The sequence below is a fragment of the Vicugna pacos genome, chromosome 22 (genome assembly GCF_048564905.1).
Source record: "Vicugna pacos chromosome 22, VicPac4, whole genome shotgun sequence".
Classification (NCBI taxonomy): domain Eukaryota; kingdom Metazoa; phylum Chordata; class Mammalia; order Artiodactyla; family Camelidae; genus Vicugna; species Vicugna pacos.
Genome location: NC_133008.1, coordinates 17,351,755 through 17,367,519, shown reverse-complemented (window position 1 = coordinate 17,367,519; position 15,765 = coordinate 17,351,755). Strand labels below are relative to the sequence as shown.

Below are 15,765 nucleotides of genomic sequence, written 5' to 3'. Positions count from 1 at the left end.
TTGTTTTTATTTTTAACAGAGAATTACTCAAATATTGGTTTCCTTGTTTTCACTAATGAATTTCTTAAGTAGGATCTGACAGTCTAAGTGATCCTTGCAAAGTGAAAAGCTAACAGAAGAAATTAATTGACCTATATTTTCAGTAATGGTCTCCACATGAAGTAGAGACAGAGCAGATGTTTTCTGTTCGAAGTGGTGTGTGTCTTTTATTTCTCACTTGCCATGCTGTAGTAAGCATTGTTTTAGCAAATGCTTAATTTCAAGAAACATAATACACACTTTTGGAGGCTGTCACTTCATGTTACTAAACTGTATTTTAAAAACTTGCAAGTTCTGAGAGTTATAATGGCTCTGAAAGTTATTTCTCCATGGACTCGTCTGTTTTTTAATTAATACATAGCTGAATTAATTGCTGTACCACACCATACATAACTGGAATAATTTAAAGCTTAAACACAAATCTTAACTATAAACTTTGATTTCTTTATCTTTAGTTGGGTGTACTTTCCGTGTTTGGGTTGCTGCTTCATATGCATACAACGAATAGTGTTTTCATCTATGACTTTATGACCTATAGTAGAGTATGTTAGTGTAAAAGTTCTATTTCAAAAATGTCTGAACAAGATAGAGAAGTGCCTTTATCAAGAAAGAAGTGGTAATAATTCTGTGACAATGATGAAGACAATCAGTGTTATTTTTATATGTTACTGATTGAAATCACTGGACGCTCATTGACCTTTCAGTTTCTTCCCATAGCTGAGTCCTTTTGAGCCTGTGAATACAGTAATTGATGTTGATTTCCTATTTGCTCTACTTGCAAAGAAGCTTAGAATCAAATAGGTGACCCCCTTCTATCAACTGAAAAGTGTTCGTGGCATCTGTACTTCTGTATTTAGCCCTGTGCTTTCTTGCATATACTTGATCTTCATTTTTGTACCTGAATATGTTTGCTATACTTATTATTGTAGGGCATCTAAAACCAATGGTTCAAGCGCTTTTATATAAATATATAAATGTTAATACATTTAAATATACCAAAATATATAAGTGATTAATATAAAGTACTTTTAAATAAAAGTTTTAAATAGATAGTTTAAGCAAAATCACTGTATCATAGAAGCACTTAAAGTAATTAAATTGTTTTCTTTATTGCAAATTTTATTTTAAACCTTCCCAATTATCATCTTCATTGACAATATAATCAGGACTTAATGCTAAGTTGCTATTAATTTTTAATGCTTCTTATGTTGTTTAATACAGTGTGTAATTTGGCATTGAATCTTTTAGTAGAACTAAGCTCTGACATCCTCTGCAGTCATTCATACAAAACTAATATTTTTAAGCAATTAACACCTTTTCCCTCCCACCCCTGCCTATATTTCATCTTAGAATGTGCATAGCAGTGTAAACTGTCTAACATTTTAGAATACTTGTAAATGGGATTTCACTTTTAGAAAGATGGTAAAAATTTTCCCCAGGATTTAAAACATATATATAGTTATAAAATATTATAGCTGGAAATATCTTGACTTCTCAGCAGTTTTTCAGCTATAGACTCTTTCTTTTAATCAGATGGCATCTAACTGCTCTAAATGAAGCCAACTATTTAGAATAAGAGCCTGGTGTTTTAGAAAAAAGTATATTGTGAAATTATAGGTCACAAATCCTCAGGAGAGTTTTTACCAACCTCGTACTTGTGCACCAGCTTTCCTGTGATTTTTCCCTTGAGTTAAGGATGCATTTCTTAAGGCTTAGCTTATTGAAACCAGCTAATGTTTTCAAATGGGTACATAGCTTCTATTCCTTTGGGAATATGTAGGTGCCTGTCTAGTGTGACTTTCAAATACCAATAGAGAATCATAATCACAGTATAGCTGCAGCTTCATGAATATTCAGTCACTCCATAAAAAGAATTAACTTGAGCCATAGATCAGTTATGTGAAAGTTGATAAACTCCTTTACCAATTGTGATATTTTCAGGGAAGAAATTCAGGTGCAAGAGAAATGCCATTTTCTTTTTTTTTTTCTATAATTCAAATTAGTCATTCTGTGTGATAGCAGAAAATTTAATGTAGCCCATTTTTCTCACTTGTTTTAGGTTTAGCCTCCATCATACTCTGCTTTCATTTTTTTTTCTTCCTCTATTCTCATCTTCTGTTCCATGAGATGGCATCTAACATCCAAGGTGGGTGAGGTGGGGTAGTTTCCATGACTTGCACAGTACTGTGGTCTGAGAGAAGGACCACTTTTTCACCCCTGTGATGTAAAACACCCACTGTGTCCTTACCATATCTGATTGTGACAGGTTGATGTCTGCTGCCCAGAAGTCCATGTCCCTACTTGGTCACTAGCTCTACTGCCCACTCTATCATTGGAGGATCAATCTCCTAGTCCCAATTTAAGATCTGTTTAGGATCTGAATAGCAACCTGGCATGCTATTCAGAACCACACAGAAAAAAACAAAACAAAACAAAACATAGCTGCTCACTGCAGTATATTGGGTTTACATGTAGGTTATGAAAAGCTCTCTTAGATGGCAGGACTTTTTTGTCATATCCTGATTGCATGGGGGATTCCATGAGTTGTGTGCTAGACAAAATGTGAAGCACAATTCGTCTCCATTCTTAAGTTCTCTAACCTATCTGGGAGTCTCACTCCCCAGGCAACCCTGGATGTCCTCCAGGACGCAAAACCCTTTTATGCTCTGCTGCAGCTCCACTCCCTTTCTTGTTTGTAAGAGTTTGTTTAGGTGGAGGATGGCAGAGTCAAGCAGGGTAAGGGGGAGAAACCAAAACAAACACACAAATAAAACCCCCAAGTCTGCTAATGTCACTAATTTATAATACAAAGCCACACTTGTTTTAAAGGTATACTCAGAACTAATAATCGCCTAGGAGTGTGTTGAGTGGCAATTGAGTATTTTGATTAGAAATCGCCCCATAGACCATCACTGATGGAAATTATTTGACAGTGAATATTACATTCTAACAATGTCAGTAACTGTACTCCTTTCAATCACAGCCTTGAGGACATCAAATGTCCTAACAATGGAAAGTTGAGAAACTGAGAAGAAAGAAAAGAAAAGGGAGAAAGGAATGCTGAAAGCCTGTCTCTTGTACTTTTAGGCCCTAGTGACCACAGGCTCTGTTTAATCAGTATTCACACAGCCCACAGTCTTCCCTCCCCTCTGGCCAATCCTGTTGCCTCACACCTTTTTACTTGCACTGCCCCCTTAACTCATTATCTGTGTTCCCTTTATAAAGCTCAAGGACAGTGCTTTGTGTGTGGAAGTCTGTTAATACATATCCATATTATTATGTAAGTGAATACTGTATAAGTGTTAAATATTTTATAATTGAAATGTTATTAATTTAAATGCTTTATTATTTAAAATACAGGTTGCAAAGTTTAAAAACAATACACTTGTTAGAGTGTTTCAGGTGAAGGACTTGGCCAGAATCCCTTTGGCAGAAGTGCAATGTATAAAGTATGGTTTGGAGTTGGGAGACAAGAATAGAAACACAAGACTGAGATTAAGATGGTTCATAGATCAAGGTTAAGAGCTATGGAGCATGTTCAAGAGAGTCAATTTAGTTTCTGATTACACCTCTGGGCTTAAGGAGATCACTGGTTAGGCCCTGTTGAGGTGGTGTAACATCGTGATTAAAAATATTTCATCTGCTCATTCTGAGGTCAGCCAGTCATGCATACAAATCCTCATTTGCCACTAATGACTTTGTAAACTTAATCAAGTAGTTTTAACTTTTAGGATCCCCTTTCTGTAAAATACTAATATTAAGAGTAATTACATAGTAAAGTTCATAATGGAGCTCCTTAGGTGTATCAGAAAACAAATTTACTCTCTCTCGCATAGTTTATTTTGGGAGTTCTTTGGAGATACTGTGAAGTGAATAACTAATTCTCCACCTTTTGATTATGATTTCTCCTCAACCTACTCATCTGAAGTTCTAGCTCCAGTAGAGATTTGCTGAAGCTAATGGAACTTAAACCAGGAACCTATATATGCACCAACTCTATCCAAAGCACTGAGGGGGAACTTAACAATATGTTTGCACTGTTATGTTTTCGTTAAGTTGTAGCATTAAGATATCCTTTATGTTATTTTTCATAATGCCTCCTACCCCAACATGGTCCATGTTCCAGGATCCACATAATCTGATTCTGCCCCTGTGCTGGGCTCTTTTTGCTGAGGACACCTTAGTCTTCAAGCTCTCCCTGCAGGTCATAATCTTGGGCAACCATAAGCTGACATGATTTCAAGAGCTGATTGATGCACTTCGAGTGTGAAATGATGCTGGTGCACTATTTTTCCCAAACTCTAAAGGAAGCACACCATCACCTCCTCAGTCCCACTGAATGTATTGAATCCATGAATCAAATGATCAAACTAGATACGGACTTCTTAAAGCTATCCCTCACTAGACTTTTGCTCCCCTATAGATAGGGGATTCAGGATTCATAACATACTATCAGTTCTTTCCAAAGAAATACTCTCATGAATTTCCAGCTTCCTCTGCATATGTCCAACATTTTTTTATAGTCTGAGAGTCCAAGGAAATGTTGCCTATCACATTGGCAAGTAGAAGGCACTTATGGTCATAGGGCTTCAGATGAACTGAGTTAGGGGCCAGACATTTTAACAACTGTTTCACATGTACAAAACATGAGGAATACCTAGGAAACAGTTCAAAAAATTGTAGGTATTATAATTGTAAGAATGCCAGCCAAAATGGGCCGTGGATCTAGAAATGACTCTATACCCCTGAAATAATGTCTGAATCATTAAAACAAGCCTTAGGAAATTAAAGAAAAAAAAGGTAGGAAAAATGAAAAAAGAAGTGTCATATGTGTGGTATTAATTTTTTAAACAATACAGTTTATCTTTGCTTGAGCAAAATGAAAATAATATTGCAAGCAGAAACAGTTTTATTTCTAAATTTGGAGTATGTAATCTACAATTTTTTAGATTAATGAATTCTATATTCTGAAGCTGTCATAAGTTACTTTTTTAATTTTTTAAATATTTTCTGTCTGATAAAGATCAAATTAATGTAATTTAACTGCATTTAACTATTGTAATTTGCATCTTCCCTCTAAAATAGGACTTCAACTGCACAGGGAACAAATTTAATTCTCTGTTGTTTCCGTTTTAGGTAAAATGTAAAACTGTATTGTTCCTTTGCAAAATAATTGCACAAAGTTAAGCACATTTAAATTCACGAAGCGTGACTTTTAATAGCAAAAGAAATAGGGGCAGCTAGATTATGAGGAAGTAGATTAGACTGAATAAGTATTACTAATGTTTATTTGACTCTCCACCTCTTGTTCTTTAGCACAATATTCCTTAACATATAAGATATGGGTAGGTTGTTGACTTGTTTTATATTTCATATTCTAAGGAGAAATGTATGCAACTAATTATTGTGCTCAGAAAAGAAAACCATTCAAATGGAAAATAAAATTTGAAAAACAATGTGTATATGGTTTAGCTCTAATAGTGAAAGAAAAACCTTACACATCATTTTTCTTAAGGTGTGAAATACAAGTATTGAGGGTTTATATTCTCCATAAGTTATTTTGTCTGTTGGATGCGTGGATGTCAGTAAGTGTTTGAAAAATGCTGTGTTTTATTTTGCATATTTAAATTACAGTGCAGATTTTCTTCAGTTGTAATTTATATACATTTGCCTCTCACTTTATGATAATTAAATAGGAGAGAGATAAGAGAACCAAGTAAAAGAAGTCTGCGCTAATGCAAATACTAGGCAAAAAAGGAAATCAACCTGTAACTGAGGGTATGAATTCCTAGGGAAAATAAAGATAGTGTTATTATGGTCATGATAGAAAAAAGACTAATAATAACAACTGCAATGGATATATTTCAGATTTTGTCCTTTATGATATTATGACTCTGTATAAGACTCTTGCTCTGTTCATGTGGTTTGGCTGGGTGAGATCACAGGTCCTGCCCCAGAAGAAGAAACGTAATTCAGACCTCATCGGTGACACTATTCCAGTATTCCCTGACTACAGACGTTACTTCAGGACACATCTCCCAACAGGCCAGAATTCCCTAGTTCTTTTGAGAAGCTTCCAAAAAATGTTATTTATCTGGAAATTTCCAGAAGTAAAGGCTAAACAATTACTAGCTGCTGGAGATCAGTGTTCCCATCATGTGAAGAAGGCTGCCTTAATGAAGCCAACACAGAGGGAAACAGAACTTGGAGACAGAGAAAGAGAGCTGGAGACCCCCTAATAATAGTTTGAGATCTACATTCAGCATAGCCTAGAACTAATTGTTTTCTCTGGATGTTTAATCTATTTGAATAGATCAGTTCATTTTTTTTTTGCTTAATCCAGTTTGAGTTGAGTTTCTTACACTTGCAAACTAAAAAGGTGGTCCAGATTAGGGGACAGTTAATTTGAGTCTAGAATTGTTTTAAGTGCTTATAGCAATCGTTATATTTAATTTCATGAGTCTTGAGTTTTTAAACGGAAAGTGTAAAGAAACAAAGTGATTTACTGATTATAACTGATCAAAGGAGGAATGAAATCTGATGTGTGAAAATGCACTCACCAGTCAATGGAATGAATAAATTATCAATGACGTTTTAATTCTTCATTTCTGTAATTCTATAATGATGCAACTGTATTATATTTCCTGCATCCTGGAGTTGTCCTTTCATTCAGCTTCTTTCTGCATTTTAGTTGATGGGAATTGTCACTATCATTGGTTGAAAATCTCTGAAACTTTTTTTTTAACTGTTCTTGTGTCTGTTCTACTTTTTCTACCAATTGATTTATGGTGGGGAAGTTCTAAAAAAGGAAAATACTTAAAAATATATTAGACTTGACCAAAATACCTCATTCTGCAATGCAGACTATTTCCTAAAAAAATCTGTTTCTGTCAGTGTGTATCATATCATATAAATGCAGAAGCTGTGTCCTTTGTTTGTTCTTTGTACTGTTCTTTATCTAGGTGATTGTAAGGTATTTACTTGATAAATGTTCATAAGTAATGATTAACATAATAACCTTTTAAATTTAAAGGTTTTGTTTGTTTGTATTTTTTACTTTCTATTTTGAAATAGACTTGCAGAAAAGTTTGTTTCTGGTACACACATCACTCAGCTTCCCTTAATGTCAACATCTTACATTACTGTGGGATAGTTGTCAAAACTAAAAAGTTAACATTAGTACTCAGTCTTAACTGATATACAGACATTATTCAGATTTCAGTAGTTCTTCCACTAACATCCTTTTCATCTTCCAGAATCACACATTGCATTTAGTTATGTCACGTCTCCATAGTCTCTTCCAATGTGCCATGCTTTTTCAGTCTCTCCTTGTCTTTCATGTTTTGACACTTTTGAAGAATATTCGTTACTTATTTTGCATAATGTTTCATAGTTTGGATTGATTTCATGTTTTCTCATGATTAGATTGAGGTTATGCATTTTTGGCAAGAGAAACATGTAAGTGAGATATGCCTTTCTGAAGGCATCAGGTCAGGGCATACATTATTGATTGTCATATCTCAGGTGAAATTAACCTGCTAACTTGGTTAAAGTGACGTCTGCTGGGTTTTCCCACATAGTATTATCTTAATTGATGCAGAAAAGTACTCGAAAAATGTTAGTCCCTTTGTCACTAGTAAATATCTTGGGAGAGATAATTTAAGAAAATACTAATTTCCTGTTTCTCTTCAAACTTAGATCTATTGTCTCAAATTTGTTTGACTTTTCTAGTTTACTTACTTTTCCATACAAATGTTAGAATCAGCTTGTTCATAGTTATGAAAATGCCTGCTGGGATTCTGATTGAGATTGAATTGAAATCTCTAAATCTATTTGTGGAGAAATGACATCTTAACGATACTAAGTTTTCTAATACATGAACACGGTGTGTGTATCTCCATTTATTAAGAATTTCTTCATTTTATCAGTGCTTTTTAGCACACAAGTCCTATACATATTTTTAGATTATATCTAAATTTTCATTGTTTTGTGATGCTATTATAAGCGGTGGTTTTTATTTCAAATTTTTATTACTCATTGCCAATTTGTATAAATGTAACTGATTTTTCTACATTGACATCATCCTCTACCTTTGCTAAAACTCAATTTGTAGTTCTAATTTTTTTTGTAAATCCTTTGGAATTTCCTTTGTAGGCAGTCATGGTCTGTGAATAGATGCAATTTGAATCCTTGCTTTCTAATCTATATGACTTTTTTTTCTTTCTTTCTTTATTGCACTGCCTAGGTCTTCCAGTACTTGTTGAATAGGAGGTAGGGGAATCGATCTTGCCTTGTTCTTGAACTTAGGGGAGAATCATTAATTCATCATTAAGTATCACATTATATCAGGGGTGACTTGTTTTATTATTTTTATCTGCCCATTAGATGGTTGAGTAAACTCCTCTTTATTTCCTAAATGGATGTTACATTTTTTTGAAGTGTCTTATGCATCAATTGAGATAATCATATGTTTTTCTTCATTACTATAAAAGTATGTCCGATTACCTTAATTCATTTTCATATGTTGAGCCAGCCTCGTATTCATAGGTTGAACCTCATCTGGTATAGTTATATTATTCTTTTTTTATATTTCTAAATTTTATTTGCTAACATTGTGTTGAGTTTTACATCTGTGTTCATTTCTCCTCTCAACCCTGGCTTTCCTTTAGTTTGGACCTAAAGGTTCCTTTGGGTTCTTTATCTCCCCCATCCTACCTTGGTTGCCTTAATGTTTACAATAAACACCTTTTGTAATCAGAGTGCATTTCAAATAACACTATACATCTTTACATGTAGTATATTAAACTTAAAACATTTCTTATTCCCCCTCCCATTCTTTTTACTATGGATGTAACATATTTTAGTTTTCCATATGCTGTAAATATATATTACATTGCTACTATTTTTACTATACATAGTTAATTATCTTTTAGAGAAACAAAAAGTGAGAAATGCATGAACTTTATTTTATATTTATTCCATTTGCAGCATTCTTTATTTACTTATGTAGATTCCAGCTTTTCTCTGGCATATGGTTTGGAAAATTCCTTTAACATTTCCTGTAATTTAGGTATTTTGGCAATGACTTCTCTATTTTTACTTGAGAAAGCCTTTATTTCTACTTTTTTTAGTGGTTATATATAACTTTGTTCTAATAAACATAAATTTTAAAATAGTTTTAGATTGGCAAAACAATGCAAAGATAATAGAGAATTTCCATACACTCCCATAGTCATCTACTCCTATTATTAACATCTTACATTAATATCATACCTTTTTTCACAATTACTGGACCGTATTGATACATTTTAACTAAAGTCCATAAATTATTCATATTGCCTTAATTTTTACCCAATGTCATTTTTTTCTGGTTTATGATCACCGCATTACATTCAATTGCCATGTTTCCTTAGTGTCTCTTGGCTGTGATGGTTTCTCAGACTCCCCTTGTTTTTCGTGACTTTAACAGTTTTGAAGAGTACTGGGCATTAGGTTTGCTCAGGGGTTTCACTGCTTCTGGTCCTCTCAGCTTACAACTTAAGAAAATATGTGTATATACACACATCGACAAATCTTTCTAAATTTAACCATACGCAGTATATGCATATGTAAGGTACACATGAGTTTATACTGATGTCCCCAACTCTGATCTGTCACCACATGTGTCATTCTAACTGACTCTAATTGCTTATGTGTAAACTCCCACTCCAGTAAGGACACTTTACCTCCCATCATTTATCATGCATTTACTTAATTGTTCATTTCCCAAGGGTGCGTGTGTGTTTGTTTGTGTGTGTATGTATAAATTTTATTTATTTCCAAGGTTACTTAGGTCAGGGCCATTTCCCCCACCCTCTTTAAGGAGACGATTGCTTACATTTGTCATATAGTTATGTTCTTCAGTCACAGTTTTCATTCAATCCTGAAGTCTCCTTGTATCCTAAATTAGTTTTAAAATTTTGCATTCATCAACGTTCAGTCTCTGTGCTGTAAAGTTCAGTGGGGTTTCAGAAGTGCTTAGGGTCATGTATCTACCATTGAAGGACCATGCAGAATCATTTTACTGCCCTAAAAAAAAAAATCCCTAATGTTTCATCTACTTAACTGTCCTCTTCCTTGAACTGCCGGCAACCAGTTATCTGTTTACCATTTCTGTTGTCTCCCTTTTTCCAGAATGTCATATAACTGGAGTAATAAAATGTGCAGCCTTTTAGACTGACTTCTTTTACTTATCAGTATGCATTTAAGATTCATCTGTATCTTTACCATAAGGTGTTCTTATGTATGTTATTGTGTTTTTTGTTGTTAGCTTTTCCATTTGACTCATAATTCCTCAATTTATGGAAATTTGCTGAAATTACTTTGCCGAAATCATTCATTTAATTTTGCATATTGTCTGTCTTTTCCATTAGAGCCTTTATTTATTAATCTTAGTTATTTGCATGTTCCAATATCTGTGCCATCTCTTGAGTCTGATTCTATTATTTTATGTCTAGCCAATGTGTTGTTTTTCACGAAGGTTACCACCAATTTCAGAGTTTTTTAGTGGTGTCTTGTGCTCTGGAGGAGGCTAGTTTATCAGAAGGTCTTTCTCAATTTCTGTCTCATTCTCAGTTTTAGGTCTTGTATTTGCTCTTGCAACTCCCTGAGCAACGTTACGCTGTTACTTGTTATTCGTTGTTTGTCAGCCTGGTTGTGGGGTGAGGGAAGTTCTCTGTTGTTCTGATTTAACCTTAGTCTTAGGCAAACACTGTGTCCCTGGGTCTCAGGAATGTGTCCTTCTGAATATTACTGCCTTTCCTCCAGCTGTGGCTTAATGAATGCACAGTCCTGTTCCCTTTCCTAGCAGCAGAGAGATGCTTCTATTTCCTTCTCCTAGATAGTGGGTTTTCCCTGGTGCTCTAAGATACCTAGTAGATTTGCTCTCCCCACCCCCACATCCAAATTAAGATTTTTGTTCCATAAAGGAGATAGAACAGGGTGATACAAGTGGAGTTTTGTGCCCTGGTACACTGGCCCCTGCTCCCCTCCCCTGGGCTGCACCCTGAGCAGTGCTTTATCAGGACTCCTCCTAATTATTTTTGTAAGTATACAGTGCAACCTTGGAGGGAAAAAGCTGCAGTGTTTTCTTGGCTACATAGGCTTCACACTCTCTTGCCAGCCTATATTTTGCCTCCTTAAATTTCTGCACAATTCTAGCTGATTTCTTCTGACCAGTTTTCCACTGCATCTGCTTCAGGTATACAAGTTTTCATATCACGTCTGTCCTTATAGGCACCTATCTCCGTTTAGATTTTGGAGTAACTGGTTGCCCTGTGATGCCAGCTCTATGTTAAGTTGAAAAAATTATACCCCTTCAGTTTGCCTGGCTTAATTTTTTTTTTTATTGTATGAATGGAGGCTACTCTCTTTTCTAGCTCTCTGCATCTTGGTGGTAACAAAACACATTACTTTTAAGAGAGGAAACTCCAGATATTCTTGGATCCACTGGAGTGGCATAATTTTGTGGTACACGATTAGTCTAATTTCACAAGTGGAACAAAAGTCATAGTCTAGACGTCTGACGCCAAATTAAACAGAATATGAACTACTCCCCAAGTGAGTCCTAATTTATTACAGTAAGAGAGCTGTAGGAAATCCAAAACTATAATTTCTCATTACTCTGCTCATATGAGAGGGGACACGCTCTTGCCAGAGCTCTGAATTTATTTGCCTGACACCGTTCATGAGCTGTCTTACTTAATCCGCATAGGTAACACATGAAGTAGACAACAGGAAAATGAGGCTTACTATGAGTACGAAATTCGTCCATAGTTGCACAATAGCAAGTAGCATGGATGAGCTCTGAACCAAACCAACTAAACTTCAGAGCACAGACATTTAATCACTGAACTCCTCTTCCAGTTCTAAGAAAGGGAAGTAACCTTCAAATAGTCATACACTTGGTGAATGAAAAGTAAAACCAATCGTCTGCATTTTGAATCACTTAGTCACAATGTGGGAAAGTGAATGGGGGGTAGTTTTGTCAGTTTTTCAAACTCAGAAAAAGCTGCCCATGTGAAATTTTTGAAATCACTCTTGCTTCATCTTTGTGCTGGCCCATCTAACACAACTCCTACTGTTTGGGGTCCTTAAATAGAATGTGTGTGTCAATGTAAAATATACACTTAGATTCAGTTGCTAGGACTGAGCTAGCTAGTCAGCTTTTCTTTGTATGGTGAATGACTTTTTCATAATTAATTACAAATATGATCCTCAATTGTGTAGAAAAATACTCTGGATAAAACTTCAAAATTTTAATGAGTAAAAGTGACCAACGTTTGACCTCCTTTCATGGACTCTTAATTGAACAATAAGTAGTTATCCTAAAATAATCATGGACTCCAATGGGACTGTGGTCAAGATGATAATTGCTATATTAGGCTGATTGATTAAGGTTATGGAAAGTTGTTAGTGTGAGGGTAGAGGGGTACGAATTTACCTTGTCCTTAGTTTAATTTGAATTCTGTCAATAAAAGAGGAAATAATTGTGGTACACATATTTTATTTAAGAAATAATTTTCTCTTCCAATTAATGTCTTTCTATTCGGTAAGCAATTAACCCAAAAATAAATTATTGCCCACAACCGTCAGAGAGAGCATTGCTATATACGTTTTCTAGGTTTTATTTCCTCTGATAAGTTAATCTATTGACATAGACTACTACCAACTAAATGCAAATAAAATTGGAATTCCAGGATCATTTACTTATAACATATAATATATAATTACTTATTCAAACTTGATTAAAAGTTGGTAAGGAAGGAATTAACACTAATTCACCATTTATTTTGCACCGCAGAATGTCCTAGATATATTACATGTATTTTATTTCACTATAATAAAATTTGATAAGACAAATTCTATAATCCCCATTTTATAGATAAGGAAACCAAATCTCAAGGGAGGCTATGACACTTGGGTGAGTACACACAGATTTTTAGGTGGCAGTGAATCAGGTCTTCATACTCGTTCTCTAGAAAATCACAGTCTAGCAAAAATGTGTTCCAAAATAACTTTTCAAAATTATTGGTCTAATTAGAAAAAAACATTAATTTCTTCAAGTTCACATAGTTATGTAATGGAGCAAAATATGGTGCAAAATTGTTCAGAAAATAAATGGCATTAATAATCTTTCAGATCCTCAAGTAACAAGGTGGTTACCCTGATAGCCCTTATTCTCTCAGCAAAACTATTGGCTATGTAAACGTGTGACATTCATGACTGGAGGTGTTAATAAGGCCTCCCTGGAGATTTCAGCCATAATTAGCAGTGATTACTCAGCAAAATAAAATGAAACAAAAGTTTAAAAAAACAGAGTAAGAGAAAGAAAGAGAAGAAAGAAAAAAATAATAAAAAAATACAAATAAAGATAGAAAGAAAGGAGCAATTAAGAGTTAAGCAGCTCTATTCTCAAGTTCTGGCTCCAACAGTTACCAGCCATATGACCTGGAGCAACCACTTTGACCTCTGAGCTCGCTTTTCTAAGTTGTCAAGAGCAGATAATAACGTCTGCCTTATAAGATTATTGAAACATTTAATTACACAAATATTCCTGGCAGTACTCCAGTGTCAAATGAAGACTCAGTAGCTGTTAATTTCTGCCTTTCTTTATTCTTTTCCTCTTCTTGTGTTCTAGTCTAAAGATCAGCAATCAGCTCGAAATTGTCCTTGGAATGTGGCCCCAGGCATGGGGCATTGTTTTCAGCCATATAGCCAAAAATAACATGGACCCAGGGGAAAACCTATTAGATGTAGTAATGGCTGAAGCTGCTGATGGTATCCTAATTTATACTGAAGTAAAAATACAGAAATCCCTTAGGATGATGACTCTTCAAAGCTTTCAGGAAGCATTATTCTCCATAGGAGGAGAGAATTGCTTTACATTCTTCCCTTTTAATGTGTCTTATTACACCTTTCAAACATATACATTTCATTGCACACTTCCATTAAAGCATCTCATTATAACTTTCAAATATGTGCATCTCATTACATCTCCTTTCAGCATCTTTACGTATTCTCCATTTGTGGATTTCATTAAAGCCTTTCCCTTGTATATCTCATTACTAAATTACTTTCATGTATGTTATTATAACCTATATTTCTCATTGCATTACTTAAACATGCACATCTCATTACACCTTTCTATTTATGCATCTCATTACACGCCTAAAAAATGTGTATATTACATCTTCCTTCTTTGCATATCGTTACATTTGTCCAATTATGCATCTCATTATGCCATTTCATTTATGCATTTTATTATACCCTTCCTTCTATCCATGTCATTACGCTCCTTACACCCAAGCATCTAAGTGTACCTCTATTGTGTGCCATTTTTTTCACCTGACAGATATTACCTTCAGTTTTCCATGTGTGATTTTTCTGGCACCCCTTTAAAGTATGAATATCAATCTGAGGACTAATGGCATTACTCGTCTTAAATATGCATATATCATTTCATAGTTAACATATTTTAGAAGATGTTCCTTTTACATTTTAGCCTGTTATTTTTCCTTTCCTATTGAAACCTTTTAAGAAAAAGTGACTTGATTCTGTTCTTGATCTCATCACTCCTTTCAAATAGCAGTATTTCCTTTATGATGACTCCCTTACATTTCTTGTTTTAAATCTTCTAGTAGTCTTTTTGAGTATGTATATCTCATTTGTGTCCCTTGGATACACACTGCTATTTAACCTTGACCAATTATGTTTCTTTTCCTTAAGTCATCTCTCTTTTAGATGATTGGGGTATCATCTGATTATTATCCTCAGCCATAAGTAGAATTTCCCTGTTGTTTGCTCTTCTCTGGGTTATTATTTTTCCTCTGTACAAATACCCTCTCTCCCTGAGGCAATAGATGCCTTTGGAATACATTAAGGAGTCAAATATAACCAAATGTTTCATGTGTTACTTTACATAAATTCTCTTTTATTATCTGAGCATTTTTGTTGTGGTGCTATTGAAAAGCATAAAATTGTGGAAATTTCAACATTCACTATGCTTTAATTGTGCACTTTTGTTAGCAGTAATGAAATAAGCTGTATTGGAGCATTTTTTATATGGACATTGTAATCAAGATTCTACCTATAAGAAATCCATTGCAATCCAAATAATACATCCAGGGTTATGTAAATTTGAGTGTAAACTGGGACACTTACTAAGCATAGTCACTTGAGAACATTCATAGATATTGACCCATCCAGCCCAGACATGCCCTTGTCACCAGGAAGAAACATTGAATTAGATCTAGTAGATTAGGTTTTATGTCACAGTTCTCCTTTTCACCATGCAAAAAATTTTACTGTGTGGCAAAATTACCTAAGGTTTTAAGTCAGTTAAGCAAGACATATCAACACTTGTATGTATAGCCTATAAATATGTGTGTAAATGTAGTCTCCTATAAAGGAGAGACAGCTTTTTGATCAGTTGACTTTTTCAGGTGGTTTGTGACATTTTAGATTTTTTTTTCATTGTCATCCTTTTTCATTCAACAAGTATTTTGAGCTCCTATTATATGACTGGAACTACTGTTCCAGGTGCTGGGAATAGAGCAATGAAGAGACAAGATCCAGGTCTAATGGAAAACATATTCTTATTAAGGAAATAGATAACAAATGAATACTTAATACAAACGAATGAACAAAATTTCAGATTGTGAGAAATATAGCAGAGAAAGGTGAGGA

The 15,765-nt window shown here is 34.5% G+C and overlaps 1 long non-coding RNA gene across 2 annotated transcripts in view; it reads left to right on the top strand.

Moving 5' to 3' along the window:
• The window catches only part of LOC116285062 (uncharacterized), a 1,093,935-nt gene that overhangs the window by 297,563 nt on the left and 780,607 nt on the right, over positions 1-15,765 (top strand). The gene's annotated exons all lie outside the window — the stretch shown is intronic.